Below are 15,042 nucleotides of genomic sequence, written 5' to 3' on the forward strand. Positions count from 1 at the left end.
TCATCACAAAGCGCCTCCAACAATTTACTTTGTTTTAGGACACAATTTTGCCATCAACAAATCCACAACTGGTTATTTCTTGATGAGTACATATATATATAAATATGTATATTGACTTGCCAGCAATTGCTTGGCTTATTCCTACGTGCTTACTGAACAAGGCTGGAAGATGTGACATTTTCCGGCCCTCGGCAACAATCCTCTAAGGATGATTGGAAGATTATTGGCAGTGCCCCCACAATGCCTTTCTTCACGAAGTGTTGATGAATATCTCCCATTCTTATCAAATTTAACTACAGCTGGCCTATCCAATAACTCCTTTTTATCAACTTCCATCCCACCCAGTGCCAGTCTCTCCTCATACTCGCTCTCTCTTTGTTTACTTGATTTTGGATTTAATTCCCTCTTTTAACTATGTATTTTCAGCCTGGTTTCACAAGCTATTGTTAAGCTGACATCGATCATATTTTCTGCCTTTTTCTACTTCATCTTACTTGTTGCCTCTTCAGTCATCCAGGGTACTGCGGATTTGCTTGCCCTACATTAATCCCTCCTAGATATGCACGCTGACTATACCCAAACTATTGCTCTTCATAAGCATCTCTTTTTTAAATAATAGGGTTATGATTTCCAAGTTTGACCCAAATTTAGATGTGTCAGATCCTTTCTTGCACCCACTGAAATTGCTCCTACCCCAGTTAATTATTGATTGTTTCTTGTTCTTGTAGGTAGCCTACTAATACTTATGATGCTTTGATCACGGCCGCCAAAATGTTCTCCTGTAAACAATTTATTCATTTGACCTCCATCAATAATGAATAACAGATCCAGTAATTCCTCCGTTAGACTGGACGCATGCTGATGTATAAAATGCTCCGCACTGGACTCTAGAATCTGATGTAACTCTGCTGTTTAATCTATTGCTACCTTTGTTTAAAAAAGTGAAAACCATTTTCCCGCATTAGAACTGCTCTACAACTGAACCTCCCTGTAAGATCCTTGCAAATTTTACATCAATAAATTCCTCAGCAGTTTTTGGTCTAAAGAATGCATATAACAATGTAACCATGCCTCTATTGTTTCTTAGTTCCAGCCAAGTATTTCTGTCCGTCGCCTCTCTAGGACCCCATCCCTGACAAGCACTTTTACTTCACCTTAAAAAATACTGGTGCTTCTTTATTTCCTTTAAGTGTAAAAATACTCCTTGGACTAACCGTTTACTTCAATGATTTGTTCATTAAGTCCTTCATTACTCCTTCACTCCTCTACCTGAATTATTTTCCATTTGTCATAACAGTCAATCTTCAGAATAATAAACATAGAAACAAAGAAAATGGAAGCAGGAGTAGGCCATTCGGCCCTTCTAACTTACTCCGCCATTCAATACGATCATGGCTGATCTTCTATCCCAATGACGCACCGCCGCGCTTCCCCCAAAACCCTAGACGCCTTCAGAGTCCATAAATCTACCTATTTCCTTCTTAAATATATCCAGTGACTTAGACTCCAAAGCCTTCTGTGCTAGAGAATTCCATAGGTTCAACACCCTCTGAATGAAGAAGTTTCCCCTGATCTCAGTCCTAAATGGTCTACCCCATATCATGAGACTTTGACTCCTTGTTCGTGAAACCCAAGACAGAGGAAATATCCACATCGAGTCTGTCCATCCCTGCCAGGAATGTCCATATTTCGATGAGATCTCCCTCGTTCTTCTCATGTCTGTGAATACAGGCCTAGTCGGCCCAATTTCTCCTCATACGAAAATCCTGTGAGCCCAGGTATAGGTCTGGTGAAACTTTGCTGCAGTCCCCCTGTAGCAAATATATGATTTTTTAGGTAAGCAAGCAAAAACAGCACCAAATATTCCAGGTTTTGTCTTACCAAGGCATTGCATAGCTACAGTAAAACATCGTTGATCCTGTTCTCAAATCTTTTCGCAATGAAGGTCAACTTGCCATTTGCCTTCTTAGCTGCTTGCTGAACCTGTATGCATGCTTTCATTGATTGGTGTACAAAGACACCCAGGTAACTTTACACCTCAACATTTCCCAACCTACCAGCATTTAAACAATACTCTACCTTTCTGTTATTCCTAACAAAGTGGATAATTTTACATTTATTCACGTTATGCAGCATCTGCTATATATTTGTCCTCTCACTCAACCTGTCTAACCCACCTTGAAGCCTCTTAACACCCCGTCATCGCTCACGCTCCCACCAAGTTTCGTGTCGTCAGCAAACTTAGAAACATTACATTCGGTCCTGTCATCCAAATCATTGATATATATTGTGAATAGCTGGGGCCCAAGCTCTGATCACTGGTATTCCCCATTAGTCACCACTTGCCATTCCAAAAGGGATGCGTTTCTTACTACACATTGTTTCCTGTCTGCTAAACAATTCTCAATCCATGCCAATATATTACCCCCAATCCCGTATATTTTAATTTAAGACAATTACCTCTTATGTGGGACTTTATCAGAAGCTTTCTGAAAATCCAAGTGCACCACAGCCACTGGTTTAACTTATCTATTCTACTAGTTTCGTCAAAAAAATACAGGTTTGTCAAACATGACTTCCCTTTCATAAATCCAGGTTTCCTTTCTCTAAGATAAAAACAAAAAGCTAAAAGCTTCAGTTCTGCTAAAGGGTCATGAAGACTCGAAACGTTGACTGATTTCTTCTCCACCGATGCTGCCAGACCTGCTGAGTTTTTCCAGGTAATTCTGTTTTTGTTTTCCTTTCTCTAATCCCTTTGACATTTCTAACTGTATTGTTATCACATTCGTTATAATTGATTCTAGCATTTTCCCTGCTACTAATGTTAGGTTAACCGGCATATAATTCACTGTTTTCTCACTCCCTTCTTTTTTATATAGTGGGGTTACATTGGCCACACTCAAATCTGCCGGGGTTGTTCCAGAATCTACGGAATTTCTGAAGCTGATAACCAAAGCATCTATTATTCCCATGGCCACCTACTTTAGTGCTCTGGGATGTAGATTATCGGGCCGTGGGGATTTATCGACTTTCAGTTACACTCATTTCTGCAGCACTATTGTTTCAGTAATGCTAATTTCCTTCAAGTCCTTCTGCTCACTAGACCCTCGGTTCTGTAGTATACCTGCTAAGTTTTCTGTGTCTAATATATGTTTGAAGACAGAACTAAGGCCGTTGTTTAATTGCCCTGTCATTTCCTTGTTATGTCATAAATTCTTCCCTTACAGACTGTAAGGGACCGACACTTGCCTTCACTAATCTTCTTGTGTTTGCAAACTTACGGAAACTGTTGCAGTCCACTGTTTTGTTCCTTGTAGTTTTACTCTCACGCTCTATTTTTCTCCAGTTAATCAATTTCTTGTCTTCCTTTGCTAAATTCTAAACTGCCCCCAATCGTCAGGCTTGCTATGTTTTCTGAAAACTTTGCATGACTCCTCATTGGATAGAACCATAGAACCATAGAACACTACAGCACAGAAAACAGGCCATTCCGCCCTTCTAGTCTGTGCCGAAATATTATTCCGCTATTCCCATTGACCTGCAGCTAGTCCATAACCCTCCAGACTTCTCCCATCCATGTATCTATCCAATTTATTCTTAAAACCTAAGAGTGAGCCCACATTTACCACGTCAAATGATAGCTCTCTCCACACTCTCACTGCTCTCTGAGTGCTGAAGTTCCCCCTAATGTTCCCCCTAAAGCTTTCCCCTTTCATCCTAAAGCCATGTCCTCTCGTGTTTATCTCTCCTAATCTAAGTGAAAAGAGCCTACTCGGATTTACTCTGTCTATACTCCTCATTATTTTGTAAATTTCTATCAAATCTCCCCTCATTCTTCTATGCTCCAAGGAATACAGTCATAACCTGTTTCATCCATCCCTGTAACTCAACTCCTTAGGACCCGGCAACATCCTAGTAAATCTTCTCTGCACTCTCTCAATCTTACTGATATCCTTCCTGTAGTTAGGCGACCAGAACTGCACAAAATACTCCAAAGTTGTCCTCACCAATGTCTTGTACAACCTCTCCATAACATCCCAACTCCTATACTCAATACTTTGATTTATGAAGGCCAGTATGCCAAAAGCTTTCTTTAGAAACTTGTCTACCTGAGACGCCACTTTCAGGGAATTATGTATCTGAACTCCCAGATCCCTTTGTTCCTCCGCACTCCTCAGTGCCCTACCATTTACTGTCTATGTCCGACCTTGGATTGACCTTCCAAAATGTAACACCTCACACTTTTCCGCATTAAATTCCATCTGCCATTTTCTGGCCCATTTTTCCAGTTGGTCCAGATCAGTCTGCAAGCTTTGAAAGCCTTCCTCGCTGTCCACAACGCCTTCAATCTTAGTGTCATCAGCAAACTTGCTGATCGAATTCATCACATTAGCATCCAAATCATTGATATAGACAACAAACAACAGTGGTCCCAGCTCAGATAACTGAGGCACACCACTAGTCACAGACCTCCAGTCTGAGAAGCGATCATCCACTACCACTCTCTGTCTTCTCCCACACAGCCAATTTCGAATCCAGTTTACAACCTCTCTATGGATACCAAGTGTCTGAACCTTCTGAACTAACCTCCCACGTGGGACCTTGTCAAAGGCCTTACTAAAGACCATGTAGACATCATCCACAGCCTTTCCTTCATCTACTTCATTGATAACCTCCTCGGAAAACTCTACAAGGTTCGTTAAACACGACCTACCACGCACAAGGCCATGCTGACTATCCTTAATCAGCCCTTGGCTGTCCAAATAATTATATATCCGATCTCACAGAACACCTTCCAATAATTTACCTACTACTGACGTCAGTCTCACTGGCCTGTAATTACCTGGTTTACTTTTGGAGCCTTTTGTAAACAACGGAACAACATGAGCTACCCTCGAATCCTCCGGCACCTCACCCGTGGCTAAGGACATTTTAAATATTTCTGCCAGGGCCCCTGCAATTTCTACACTAGTCTCCCTCAAGTTCCGAGGGAATATCATGTCAGGCCCGGGGGATTTATCTACCTTTATTCGCAGTAAGGCAACAAGCACCTCCTCCTCTTTAATCTCTATATGTTCCAAGGCACTACTGCTTGATTCCCTTCCTTCCTTATACACTATGCCAGTTTCCTGAGTAAACATTGATGCAATAAAACTCTTTAGGATCTCCCACATCTCGTGAGGCTTCACACATAGACGACCACTCTGATGTTCAATTGGACCGATTGTGCCCCTTACTATCCTTTTACTCTTAATATACTTGTAGATACCCTTCGGGTTTACCTTCACATTATTTGCCAAAGCAACCTCATGTCTTCTTTTTGCCTTCCTGATTTCCTTTTTTAGTATTTTCTTACATTTTCTATACTCTACATGTACCTCATTTGCTCCTTGTTGCCTATACCTGCTATACACCTCTCTCTTCTTCTTAACTAGATCGCCAATATCCCTTCAAAATCAAGGTTCCATATGCCTGCTAATTTTGCCTTTAATCCTGACAGGAACATGCAAACTCTGCACTCTCAAAATTTCCACTTTGAATGCCTTCTACTTACTGAACACATCCTTGCCAGAAAAAAAACTTATCCCAATCCACTCTTCCTAGATCCTTTATCATTTCCACAAAATTGGCCTTTCTCCAATTTAGAATCTGAACTCGAGGACCAAACCTATCCTTATCCATAATTAGTTTAAAACTAATGACATTGTGGCCACTAGACCCAAAATGCTCGCCTACACATACTTCTGTCACCTGACCTCTCTGATTCCCTAATAGAAGTTCAAGTATTGCATCCACTCTCGTTGGTACCTCTATATATTGATTTAGAAAACTTTCCTGAACACATTTGACAAACTCCAAGCCATCCAGCCCTTTTACAGCATTGGACTCCCAGTCAATATGTGGAAAGTTAAAATCTCCTACTATACAACTTTCTGTTTCTTACATCGGTCTGCTATCTCTCTACAGATTTGCTCCATCAATTCTCTCTGACTATTGGGCGGTCTGTAATACAACCCTATTTGTGTAGTCACACCTTTCCCATTCCTCAGCTCCATGCATATGCCTCTGTAGACAAGCCCTCCGGGCTGTCCTGCTTATGCACAGCTGTGATATATTTCCTGACTAGTAATGCCACTCCTCCCCCTTTCATCCCTTCCCCTCTATCACGTCTGAAACAACGGAACCCCGGAACATTGAGGTGCCAGTCCTGCCCCACCTGCAACCAAGACTCACTAATAGCAATAATGTCGTAATCCCACGTGCCAATCCGCGCCCTAAGCTCATCTGCCTTTCCAACAATACTCCTTGCATTGAAATAGATGCACTTGAGAACATTTCTATCACGTACAGACCCTTGATTTCTGTCTATATATGCATTCCTCGCTTGACCTTTATCCTCCTCCACCTCACTATCTGCTCTAACACGCTGGTTCCTCTCCCCCTGCAAATCTTGTTTAAACGCCCCGGAGCAACACTAGCAAACCTACCCGCAAGGATGTTAGTCCCTCTCTAGTTCAGTTGCAAACCGTTCCGTGGGAACAGGTCCCACCTTCCCTTGAACAGAGCCCAATTGTCCAGAAACATGAGGCCCTCCCTCCTGCACCATCTCCTTAGCCACGTGTTTAGCTACATTATCCTCCTATTTCTAGCCTCACTAGCACGTGATACGGGTAGCACTCCTGAGATCGTAACCCTGGAGATCCTGTCCTTCAACTTTGCACTTAACTCCCTCAAACCTCTTTGCAGGATCTCCTCCTCCTTCCTCTCCACGCCATTGGTCCCTACATGGACCACGACATCTGGCTGCTCACCCTCCCTCCCAGGAATACTGAGAACTCGATCTGAGATATCGCGGACGTGGCACCAGGGATACAACAGACCGTCCTGGATTCTCGATCTTTCCCACAGAACCTCCTATCTGTCGCCCTAAGTATCGAATCCCCTATCACTACTGCTCTCCTCTTTTCCCTCCCTCCTTTCTGAGCTGAGGGTCCAGCCTTGGCGACCACTTCATCTTGTCCCTGTTAGGTTGTCCCCACCAACAGTATCCAAAACGGTATACCTATTGTTGATGGGAACGGCCACAGGGGTGCTCTGCTCTTCCCGTCTATTCCCCTTCCCTCTCCTGACATTCACCCAGCTGCCTGCCTCCTGACTTTTAGAGGTGACTGTCTCCCTGAAACTCTTGTCTATTACTGCCTCTGCCTCCCGAATGATCCGAAGTTCATCCAGCTCCAGCTCCAGTTCCCTAACTCGGCTTCTCAGGAGCTGCAGCTGGATGCACCTTTTGCAGGTGTTGTCATCAGGGACAATTGTGCTGTTCATGACTTCCCACATGCTGCATTCGGAGCACTCGACTGCCCCAACTGCTGCCTCCATTACCTACTCCTAATTTACTTAAAAGACTTCTCCTGGCCCTACCCAACTGGAAGCAAGCTGGTTCTCAGCCCCTGCTCGACTGAGCCTCTCAAGCCAAAGCCTCAAAGCTCCACTCCTTCACTGGGCCACTCACACACTGGTTGCTCCTCTTCAGCTTCCCCTCCTTTTATTTTCAATCTCCGCGCTCTTTTACAACTCACCTGTCTTCAAGATCTGCACTCTTTTTCAAATGAACTCCCCCACGCTCTCTGTGCTCTTTTTCAACTGACCTGCCTTCAAGATCCGTGCTCTTTTTCAAATGACCTCCCCCACGCTCTCTGCACTCTTTTCAACTGACCTGCTTTGAAGATCCGTGCTCTTTTTCAAATGATCACCCCCACGCTCTTCTCGCTCTTATTCAACTGACCTGCCTTCTAGCTCCACGCTCTTTTTCAAATGACATCCCGCACGCTCTCTGCGCTCTTTTACAACTGACGTGTCTTCAAGATCTGCTCTCTTTTTCAAATGACCTCCCCCACGCTCTCCGCGCTCTTTTTCAACTGACCTTCCTTCAAGATCCGCGCTCTTTTTCAAATGACCTCCCCCACGCTCTCCACGCTTTTTTTTCAACCGACCTGCCTTCAAGCTCCACGCGCTTTTTCAAAACTAAATCTAAAACTATTATTAATTTCTTTTGTTAACCACATTTGGGCCCCTTTTCCTGTTGTGTTTTGTGCCAGAAAGGAATGTATAACTCTTGCAATGCACGCATTTGTTCCTTAAATATTAACCATTGTCTATGCACCGCCAGGTGTTTTAATTCCGTTCTCCTCTATATCTAAGCCAACTCATTACTCATATCTTCGGAGTTTCCTTTATTAATATTTAGGACCCCATTTTCAGATCTGGCCAGCTAACTTTCCATCCTAAGGAAGAAATCTAGCACGTTATGGTCAGTGCTCCCTAAAGGATCCCGCACAACAAGATTATTAATTAAACCTTTATCATTACACAATACCAAACCTAGGATAATGCGTTCTCTAGTTGGATCCTCGACCTACTGATCTAAAAAAAAACATCTCATACACACTCCAGAAATTCACCCACCACATTATTATTCCTAATTTGGGTTGCCCAGTCTATATGTAGATTAAAGTCACCCATGATTACCGTAGCACCCATGTTACATGCATCTCTAATTTCCTCTTTATTACCATCTGCTCCTTATCACTACTGTTTGGAGGCTTACAGATAACACCCTCCAATATTTGCTGCCATCTGTTGCTTCTTAGCTCCATCTGGTCTGATTCTACACTTGGATGTTCTGAGCCAATAGCCTATCTCACTATCGCTCTAATTTCATAATTGACTAACAATGCCATGCCACATCATTTTCCCTTTTGCCTGTCCGCCCTAAATATCGAGTACCCTTTTAACGTTGTTAATTCGTTCTACCTTATTGCGAATGCCCCATGCATTCATAAACAGTCCTTTTAGATTCGCCGTTTTAAGATTTTTGCACGTGTAGTTTTGTATTAAGGCCCTAATTGCTGCCAGCCCATGTTTCCTCTGCCTTCCACTTTTTATTTCTACTGTTATGTAATTCATTCCTACCTTTGTTTTCCTCTCTTGTGTCTACCCGATAAGGTCACCAACCCCCTGCCACTCTAATTTTCACCCATCCCTGCAGTGCTAGTGAATACCCGTGAGAGGATATTGGTTTTGTTGCTGCCTGGGTGCAACCCGTCCAGCATGTACAGGTCCTATTTTGCCCAGAGTCGGACCCAATGCCTCCGAAATCTAAATGGCTCCCTCCTTCACCGCCGCTCCAAACTCGCATTCATCTGGTCTGTTCCCCCATTCCTGATCTCACTAGCACGTGGCACTAGAAGTAAGCCTGTGATTTCTATCTTTGACGTCCTGTTTTTTAAATTTATTTTCTAGCTCACAATATTCTGCTTTGAAGACCTCATCTTTCTTTTTTACCTATGTCATTGGTGCCGATATGGACCATAGCCTCTTGCTGTTCACTCTCCCCCTTTTGAATGTCCTGCAGGTGCAAGGTGACATCATTTACCCTGGCGCAAGGGAGGCAACATACGGCCCTGGTTTCACGTCTGCTACCGCAGAAACGTCTATCTGTTCCCGAAACGATAGAATTCCGTATCTCTGTTGCTCTCCCATCCATCACCCCTTACCCCCTCCTCTCCCCTATGCAGTTGAGGCAGTCGTGCTGCCATAGGCTTGGTTCTTGCTGCATCCCCTTGAGAGCAAATTTCCCCCAGCAGTATCCAAAACGGAAAATCTGTTGGACAGGGTGATGGCCCCAGGTGAATTCTGCACTACGTGCCTAGTGCTTTTACTCTGCCTTAAGGTCATCCATTCCCTTTCTGCCTGTGCATTCTGTACCTGCGGCGTGACCACCTTACTGTTCGTGCTATACACAAAGATCTCCTCCTTTCTGGTGCTCCACAGACACTGGAAGCGCCCCTGAGTTCCCACATCGCACAGGTGGAGCATTCCACTTGGCTGAGCTGTCTTGCCATGCCCTAAACATAAATTGTTCCCTATACTTTTTCTTCCTCTTGTTTAGAAAATATTATGACCAGAAGAAATAATTACCAGGCCCTACTTACCAAGGCCACCACTCTTCTTACTGAGGAAAGGTAGAAAACGAAAGGATCACCTTCTACCTTCTTCACCGAACTCGCTCTCTCACCTATACCCAACTGAAGCAATGTAATGCAGCCCAACGTGGCACTCGAGTGCAGTAAAAGGCAGGACTGTAGATGGCTTGCTGTTATGCAGTCTGCATCTAGCTTCTGAAAAGCTGTTCGAGCCAGTTAACTAATCTATTAGCTCCAGCTGCAGGCTGAGCGTCTATAACTCCTGTTTCAAAGCTGGGCTAAAACTAACCTCCCCTCAGATAAACTTTTCGGTCGTTGCTACATTAAAGAAAAATTAGGCTTTAAATAGATATTACCCTTTATATTCCCTCTCTCACCGAATTCGAACTGAAGAACTCTACTCTAACACAGCCCAAAGCTGCACTCCAACAATAAAATGCACCTTGCAAAACTCTCAATGTATTTGCTATTTTCAAATCTGTATTGTTTTTTGGTTTGCCTTTGTTCTTGTCCCTTGCTGCTCTGTCATTTGGATTAGCTAACGTATTGCAATATCATAGTCCTGCTGCATCATTATGACATCAATGTTGTCTTTCAATTGCTTTCAGAGAATTCTGAGAAAACTAGCTCAAAGATAATCATGACTTAGGTTAACTGTAACTTCTTTTAAATTTTAGCCTTCGAAACATCGAACACGTCATTGAACATCAAAGGTGTGAAAAAACAGCGACGTATCGAGATCAAAGTAGGATCTCCTTACACTAATTTCTCTGGCTTGAGATCGATAACTAATGGTCCAAAAGGGCGACACCTGTCCATGCTTAATCTGCTACGGGGGGCACATTGTGACGTTTTATTTTGTGCTATTTTTCACGAGTTGCTACCCAATCATGGCGGCCATGGTGCAAAATGAGAGAGTTTTACGCCCCTTTAATATGTGAATTGTAGATGAACATCTCTTTCAGAATTCTTTGAATAAATAGATGATTTGTTTTCTCCAATAAACTTAAATCCGAATTATCAATTGTGGGATAACCACCTTCTGGATTTCATTTTGTTTCAGCTGCTTGAGACGAACTTTCTTCATACATGTTGCCTTCAGGCCCTACATTGTTCCTCAAAATAATTTTTTTTTATATCAATTTCAGGTTAAAATGTGTTAGAATGATTTTAAATTTTCTAACACATTTTGTTTGATATTTGTATTCGATAGCTTTCTCCTAGAATAGGGTTTTATGGGCTGCTCAGTGATGCATGATGAGGTGGCACGCCAGATGCTGCTCTGGCTTCGAGACGTGGAGCAGGATCTGCTGCAACCGAGGATGTTTCTTGCACAAATGGTTCTCCAGGACACAGGGGACCTGGAGGCCACGTGTAGCACAGGATGCGCACTCCAGAAGTGCGAGCAGCTCTGCTATTAGTATTGCACCATGCACCCTTCTACCACTAATAAACCCTACTACTACTCATAAAATAAACAAATCATACCAATACTAAGAAATATTATGGTTATAAATAAAGGTTTCATAATGAAAATGCACCATTCTAATAAGCCTTACATAGAGTTATTCGCCTTATTTTTAAAAAAATAAACAAAATGCAAGAGTCACCGGCTATTGCGTTCACTTATATTGTGTTAAACGCAGTCCATTTGAAGGAGGGGAATAAAAAAACCAACACACACCAGCAAATAAACTCGTGGCTTTACTGTGATGTCAGTGCCTGTTATTTTTTTTCTCCACACTTTCTTTGTCAACACTTGTGCCTCAGTTATGTATTAGTCCCCTATCCTCAGCCTCAACATATCTCCTTTCTGAAGCATCACACACAATGCAGGTCTACCAACAGGTGCTGTTTCTGACTCAGGTACGTTCTTGTCCCCAATACTGGATGTCTGTTCATTTCCTTTTCATCGCTTCCGATTCCACACGTGCCTGCCTCTTCTTGCAGTATCTGCTTCGAGCTACTTGCTTAAAGGCCCTCAAATTTCTTTGCTTCTTTTATTGTTTCTCTATTCTCATCCTCTGTGGCACTAAAGTTTAATTTAACTACTCCCTTCCTTCATATGGAAGTGGTCCCACTATGACTGAGCCGGAAGTTCACAAATACCCTAGCAGGAAATTTGGATTTTTTTTCCACCCAGGCTGTTTTGAATACTCTAGCAATTGAGATTTCAGGCACATGGAGCGAAGTTGGGAAACTTGCATTCCCTTGCAGATCAGATAAGATCGAGCCAATTGGCGGGAGGGGTAAAAGGTGCTGAATTGTCTCCTGTTGTTCCGGCTGTTCCATCTTTCTGTATGTATTTCATAATTGTTTAAATGATTTCCTCTTGCATCTGTATTTTTTCCAATAATTGTTTTGAATTGCTTTTTTATTTTACTATTCTGGTGTCAGATAAAATATGGGGTTTACTTTCAACATCAGTGGGACGAGAATCGACTCTGTTGAATTTCGACACCCCATTTTCAGATGCCCAGCATTATGGTACATTTGCACCCTTGGCACACATTCTTGTGTCACGTGGAAACAATTTTTTTTGCTCCTTCGCAAGTGATTGCATCCTTGATCGGTCACCCTGCCTCATTCTGTTTTCCTCATGACGTGAAACCTTAATTATGATACTGCCTTCGCCCCTTCATGAACTATTGAATATTGTTTATCCTCAGCTAATACTATGCGTTGGAAATCAAAGCAGAATTTCACACATTGTTCTCATTTTGAAATGGAGTGTGTAGTCCTTATCAATATCTCCAGCAGTTATCCAGATTCGAATTCCCCCATGGTACTATTTTTTCGTAAAGGTGATTCTGAAGATTTATATCTGTGAAGATGCAAGATAACATTCAGTGTCAGACATTCGTTTTTCAACACTTTCTATTTCAAAAAAATGAATTACACCAACTATTGTTTTCGTCTGAAGATACTTACAATGTTTACTCCCATAACTCCTCCGACTAAAATTTTGGAGAACTTCAATTGGAATGCAAACAAATGCCTGTCGGGAAGAAAACCAATCTTGTATTAGACATTGAATTCCGTGTTTTTGTTTACAGACAAAGAGCTACTTGAAAAAGATGCAGGTCAGAAAGCAACTTTAATTTAATTGAAATAGAATATTTTACTTATATTGTCCTATCTTTAAAACCATACTGAGCGGATTCATTTTACAGTAAATTCCATTCCTCTTCATGCCTTGTGGCCGGCGGCTTCAAAATATTAATTCTGTGTTATCGCATACTTAGATGCGTTACATTAAATATATTGATGTGTTATTGCTTGAAAGGCCTTGCTTGTAATCCACAAGAAGTTGCCATCATCATAGCTCATGTCATGATATCCGGCATCACATGCTTTCAACGCCATGAATCAAAAATTATATGTTTAGGAGCTAGTAGCTAACATTTGCTTGCCGCATTGGACTGCCAATCTCATCACAAAAATAACATGTAGTGGGAGTAGATGGCATTTTGTCCTGCTTTTAATAATATTTGGGCTCTTGCATGTGCGTGCTGAAATTAAGCAGTGGTGTTAATACATGCAACCGCTCACACCTGTTAAATGGATTCTGGCACAAGTCATTTGATTGACATACAATTAAATAGGAATATGTTTCTAGTTTTTGGCTTTTCAGGCAGGGCGCAATCTCTCTTGCAATATTCAGTGTTTTTCCTCCTCTTATCAATCTGACCTAATTTCACTTCATCTATCTATTTCATGCTTTACCATCGTCATTTGTACTTATATAGTAATTTTTCTGTTTGAATAAATTTTGTTTACCAATGCCTGCGGTTATGCATGTGGCATTTTACCAACTTGCCCTTGCACTAATTAAATTTCACTGATGGTGTAAATGTTGTCTGCAGTTTTAAATATATTTTAATACATCGAGCTGAGGACTGCATAAATTAAAATACATGAAACTACCATCCCTGCCCATCTACCACCCTCCAGAGATGATGCGTGATTTAACATTAGCTGGTCGTCTGCCTTGCTCTTCTTCAAAACTAAAAGTTATTAATCTTATTAAATGCAAATTTTGACAGCAAAGCCAAGTCCTTATCTACATATCCTTGGGTATGCAAAGATAGATCTGGCTTTTGCATACGGCTGGTCTGTGCAAAAAAGTTGTCTACATACCACACCACTTAGGCAGGCGCCATAATTCGCCAAGTGATGACTTGCTGCAAACATTCATTTTTCAAATACAGGAAGATCTTGCAAATCTATGTTGCCCACCATTGGGATGGAACATCCATTCTTTCATTCATCATTAACCGAGGAAAATGCTATATAATTCTTATATATGTCCTTAAATTGCCATAGAGCGAGATTTCAGAGCAGGAAAAAGGCTACATCGATAGTATCAATTGTGTGCTTTAATACAGAAAGCCAATCAGAGCCGTTCTATTTGTTTTCAGCTTCGGCTGTTTTTTTTGCAGCTCGAACATTATTAGGAGCATCAATGGCGTCATAACATGTTAATACGATATTACTAAACTATCTGCACTCAAGATGGCAGGATTACTATTCCTTAATGGGTTAGATCATTGCTGGTTCTTTGTGGAAAGTAATGAACATGATCACATTTTTCAAAGTAAGGTACGTTGTTGGTGTTTTTGTGGCCACTTTCTTCTACATTGCACAAAAATATTCCAACACCTTTGAAATACAAACTTTTATACGCCAAAAGTTTGTTTTAGATTTCACTTTGTACGACTAGCCAGGGCTAACATAACAGAATGACTAATCAGATTTTTTTTCTTTCTTTTTATTCATTCACGGGATGTGGGTTTCGCTGGGTGGATCAGCATTTATTGCCCTATTCTAGCTACCGTTGAGAAGGTGGTGGTGAGCTGCCTTCTTGAAGCACTGCAGTCCATGTGGTGTAGGTACACCCACAGTGCTGTTAAGAAGGGAGGCCCAGGATTTTTACCCAGCGACAGTGAAGGAACAGCGATAAATTTCCAAGTCAGGATGGTGAGTGACTTGGAGGGGAAGTTCCAGGTGATAGCGTTCCCATTTATCTGCTGCCCTTCTCCTTCTAGGTGCTGGT

Source organism: Cetorhinus maximus, chromosome 21 (assembly GCF_964194155.1).
Source record: "Cetorhinus maximus chromosome 21, sCetMax3.hap1.1, whole genome shotgun sequence".
In the NCBI taxonomy this organism is placed as follows: Eukaryota; Metazoa; Chordata; class Chondrichthyes; order Lamniformes; family Cetorhinidae; genus Cetorhinus; species Cetorhinus maximus.